This window comes from Gossypium hirsutum, chromosome A07 (genome assembly GCF_007990345.1).
Source record: "Gossypium hirsutum isolate 1008001.06 chromosome A07, Gossypium_hirsutum_v2.1, whole genome shotgun sequence".
Classification (NCBI taxonomy): domain Eukaryota; kingdom Viridiplantae; phylum Streptophyta; class Magnoliopsida; order Malvales; family Malvaceae; genus Gossypium; species Gossypium hirsutum.
In genome coordinates, this window is record NC_053430.1 from 92,811,237 (window position 1) to 92,817,070 (window position 5,834).

The window sequence follows — 5,834 nt, forward strand, 5'->3', positions numbered from 1 at the left end:
AGCATGTAAATGCTATCGTCTTGCGGTTTGGTAAGACTCTTAAAGATATTAAAGCTCCTATTCAAACAGGCGAGGATTTGCAAGAATTCGTTGATGAACCCATGGACAAAAATAAGCTTGACAAGTCGATCGAACAAGTGATTGAATTAGTGGCTGAGTTGGTAATCATGAACTTCGCAACCAAAAATATACTGTAACACCCTACACCCAGTTCGGTCACCAAACCCGAGCTATAATATGTTACTTCACTGGTTGACAATAATCACCTATGAGTTCAACATAATTATTCAGTCAAACAAGCATTCAATAATGTAAGTATAGTATGTTTTACAACCAAAATTGAGTCTCAATTAAGATTACGAAGCTCTTAAAGCAACTTAGAATCAATTTAGGACTAGTTTGAAGCTTTTACAAATAGATAGGTAAAAAGGAAAAATAGGGGCCACATAGCCTTGTGGCCAGGCCATGTGATAGGCTGATTCTGTGTAGAGCTAGATAACATGATCATGTACCTAAACCGTGCAACAAATTGAAGTCATGTATAAAAGGGTCACACGGCCGTGTCGCTAGGCCATGTAACAGACTGAAGCTATGTGGACCTAAATGCAAAATTACTAACAAAAGTCACATAACCATGTCCTGGATCGTGTAACAGGTTAAGGCCGTGTAAGCTGGAGTCGCACGACCGTGCATCCTGATCGTGTAACTCATTGAAGCTGTGTACATCAATAACCTCTCAAAACATAAAAACTGCACGTTTGTGCCACATGGAAATATGTATCACATGGTTGTGCCACATGGCCATGTGTGTCACACGATCGTGTGTCAAACCATGTGTACAAAAAAGATACCTTACAAGGCAAGTTACAACTCTAAACACTCAAATACATTATGACCATGCAACTTGCCATTCATTAACCTATTCAAATACACCAAAAACATGCCAAAATACAACTTAAATCATTCATCCTAAGTGCCTAACCAATATGCCACAATTGGCACCTTAGTTCAACAATTAATCATTTATCATTCATTTGTAAACATACCAAAGTTTCATACCTATTTATTCACCAAGAACAACATCAATCCAAAGTGTCAAATTCAAAAAGTAAAGCATAAAACTAACAAATGCAAATGTGCATCTTCTTGATGCCAACCAACACAACAACATCACATTTATACCAAACCTTATAATCACATTAAAATTATCAACTTAAAAAGGTTCAACCACATATATGTATAATTTCATAACACCTATTTACACCCCGCTTATTACCGGGCCAAAATGAACAAAAGTCTAACAAAAGAGTTGGTGGGTAGTGTGAGCTCCAAAGATGACCCAATCGACGACACAATTTTCGACAATCTACAAGGAAGAAAAATGAAACATGGTAAACTTACTTAAAGCTTAGTAAGTTTGTATAAACTTAAACACAACATACCTATCATTTCAAAAACTTACTAATTGAAATTTACATAGTAACATAGTATACCTTGACATCTTACACATTTCCTATCATGCCAAAATGGTTAGTCATGATCATTTAAGGAACATCAACACCTTTAGGTAACATAACACATATAACATTCATATTTACCTCATGATTAACAACTTCTATCATTGGCTTTCATTTCAATTCATTTCCATATCTTGTATTGCCCAGAGAACTATAGTAAATTAACTTTAGATACTCAGGATAAGTTCATATGACAATCTAATAACATTGTAAATATTAAATAAATAATATTTATAGACTCACACATCAGAATTAGGGTCCCGAAACTATTGTTTCCAACACCACTGAAATTGAATTGTTACAAATACCATGCTCATCGAGGATTGAGGACAAACAGAAGAGGGATTGAGCTGATTTTGTAAGTTTTCTGAACTTATTTAAATCCCTTAATGTTAATTTGCCCTTGTTAGAATTAATCGATAAAATACTGAAATATGTCTAGTACTTAAAAGAAATTATGTATAGGCATAAAAAGATTAAACAGAGAGAACAAATTGACATCGAAACCTCATGTAGTGCTATTAATGCCAAAAAGATACCCCCTAAATTGAAAGATTCAGGCAATTTTACAATTCTCATAGAAATGAGTGACATTTATTTTAGTAAGGCCTTTTGTGATTTAGGGGCTAGTACTAGTTTAATGTCCCTATTGATTTATAGAAAACTCGTATTAGGGAGTTAAAGAACACTTTAATAACATTAAAATTAGTCAATAGGTTTTTGGTATGCCCAAAAGGTGTACTTGGTGATGTATAGATTAAAGTGAGGAATTTTATCGTCCCGATCGATTTTGTCGTCCTTGAATTCGAGGAAGATCAAGAGATCCCTATACTACTAAGTAGGTCGTTTTTGGCAAATTTTAGATCAGCCATTGATCTCGAGAAAAACAAATTAACAATGAAAATTGATGGTGAACTAGAAGTGTTTAAATGAAACAAATATTCCCAAGATGAATGATTAGAAAAATAATTAGGGAATGAATGTTTTGCATTATTCTATGTAACCCCTAATTGCCTTCACCAAAGGTATGTTTCGAGTGTTCCGTGTGTAGGAAAAAATGGTACGAGGGAACAAGACAAGTGAAAGGATCTGGACATATAGAACTCCCATGGACAGGGTGCGATGATTGACAAAGGAACAAAAAGTCAACGTAGGATAATAACAGGTTACCAAACGTGTCTAGTAGCCATAATTGATTTCAACATCACATTTGATAATTTTTGTAAATATTGTAATTTTGGATTTCTAAAGATTTTTTATTACGAATTTTTAATTTTACTAGGTTAGGGATTAGGATAGTTAGGCGTTGACGTGAGCTTAGATGTGTTTCGAAGTGATTAGACACGACCTGAGTAGTCTGAAACGTCTAAAAACAACGATTTTACAAAACCCAATGCGTGTTGTGAGACAATACCCCCTGTGTTACGACACGTTACTTCAAACCTAAAAATGTTGAAAAACCCTGTGCATATTGTGACTTAGCACCCCTTGTGTTGCGACACACTAATTCAAAACAAAAGACATGGAAATCCCCAGGTCGTGTTGCAACACCACACTATTTTGAATCAAAATTGTTGAAAATTTCAAGCTCGTGTTGCGATATGCATAGGCTCGTGACGCGACACACCACTAACCAAAATCTTGAGAAATTAGGGCGGCGTATTACAACACGTATACCCTTGTGTCGTGACACGACATCATTTTTCTGTAATTTTTGACCCATTTCCACTCGCAACCCATTGGATTTCCTATATAAGCCATACAGTTTCAAACCTAAAACACCATATTCCAAACATTCTAAACTTTATTCTTAGCCTTGGTAGCCACCACATGCCTCTTCGATCACACCTACTTCGGTTTTGTGCATCCAAACTACATTTTCATCAATAAACTTCTTCTTTATCTTCCTCTTTGAATTTGTTTGCTGGTATTTTCTATTTTCGTTTAGAAGAACAATGAATTCAAAAACAACTCCAAAGCTACAAAATCGTGAATTAAAGTTAGGGCGTTCCATTCTTGTCTGCTATTACGCGATTTTGTGTTATTTCGTTATTATTGTTAAATCTAATTGCACCACGTAAGACATGTCGTATTCAAGCAGTGTCAGTCGATTTTGATGCTACTTGGTTCCATAACCCAGAAGTGGAACGTTATTACTTGCAAATGAACGACCGTGCGTTCATTCAGGAATGAAGATTTGATCCATCATTAACCGATTGTGATACAATTTGGTATTTGTTGAACTTCCACCATTAGCACAATTTCTACTTGACCCCAATCAAGCCAGCAGTCGACGCTATCGTTTATGAATTTTACACATCCTTTAAGGAAAAAAAATCCATAGACATCTAGGCAATAATTGTAGCCATGTAACAACCTGAGGTAAGGATGCACTAGTAACACCCTAGGAAATTTGTGACTATTACGACACACCATATTATACATATGAATTTTTAGATTCTGTTGACTTAAACTTTTATCGAGGTATCGATATGGATGCTATTTTACAATATCTCACCCTCGCCAAACCAATTTTAATTTACTGTTAAGTTTAATCAAGCCATTATGTTTCCAATGGCCAAGATGTGGATGCAATTTATTTGCATTTGCATCTCCTCGACTCAAAATGTCTCTTACGTCACCTTGGGATTAGTGTTATCATCATTACTAGAAGAGTTAGAAGTATCCTCACTAGCAGCACTATTAGTAGTTTTCTTCCTGGATGGTCTTGCTTGAGTAATGACATCCTCATGATGAAGAAATGGATTCCTATGAAAGCATCCATAATACAGTAGCCTCCTGAAATAAGTCTGGAACTTCTCTCATTCAGACCCATGGGGGGCAGTATACATCAAAACCGAGATAATGACCCTTTTGGAGCATGTCAAAAAAAGGTTGAAAGTTTAGTCCAACAAGGTTTAATGGCCGCCCAAAAGCTACTTGCATGGCAACAAGTACCCTTTGCACAATAATAATAAGGACAATTGCTTCCACTGTATACATAACCTTTTAAGTTTCCACTCATTTCTCCATTTCCTCACTCCAACGCGCCATTTCTTCCCCCAAAGGTTGAGCCCGCTTATGTAACCTCTTAATGGCAGTATTTAAATTGAGCTCCTAGTGACAAATCTTTCTATCCCACTCGTAGATTCGTGCAAATTTCTCCTTTTTTTCCACTGCTCCCTCTCGCTTTAAAATACACCTCTCGTTCGAGGAAGAATTTGTGTAACCTCTAAACTAAGTAGTAACAACTCCTGAAGTTTGAGCTGGAACCTGCATCAAAGATCTAGAAAGAACAACCTTAGGCAAAATTTTAGAAGAGGCTTGAAGCTGCTGACTCACAAAAGTAAGATGTTAGGAGGAAGGATCGAGACCTGTGAGATATTGAATGATCACTCCTACAGCAAAAACTTCCTTTCGGGATGATTTTCCCTAAGACGCTTTCTTTCAAAAGCCTCAGTACTCTCCCTAGACCTCTTGGAGCCTGATAAAGGAATAATACCTACACAATACACCCAACAAAAGGTTAGCCCCAAAACGTAACAACAACAAAAATAATTACTTGATAGAATCAAAAGGTTCTGACGCATTCAAATGATTATCATTGAAAAGTTGAGGAATAATTTGGCTAGTACCTAGAGGTACCTCATATTCACGACTGGGTAGGTGACAAAACTTACTAATGTAGCAAATAGGTTTCAAAGTCACCCCCAGAAGACACCTAGCTATCCTAGATTTAACATGAAAGGGGAAAGCATATGATGTCAGGGGTACGGTTCCATCGTTTTGGAAACCATTCAATATATCCTGGACAATGTACTCGCTAACACCTTTCTCCCCAAGATAATATTTGAAGACACTTCTCAAATTAATATCAAAAGGAACCACCAATATCCCCTTTTGATTTTTCATCTTGAAATGGCAAGATCTTCTAAGGATATCTTGAGGTATAGACGGTAATAGCATTTCCCAATGGAAGGACGTGTCTACTCAATGAGAAAGCCAAATCTCCTACCAAACTTCAACCCCACAAGGATGTATTTACTAAAGTCAACATTGATCATTACTTTCTTTCTGTAAACAAGTTCTTCGTTTGGGGAGAAGTTTTTTTAGGGGTGAACTCGAACAATCGAGGAAATCTATCCTCATTCAATTCCCACAAGAAATACATATATCGAAACAACTGATTAAAAGGGTATACTCCCTTCTTGCAGAATGAGATAAAAAATCCAACAAGTAACAACCAAGAGAAACCTATTAACTTCCTTGGTGCTACATTAAAGCCATACAAGACATCTCAAATGAAATCTAGGAGGG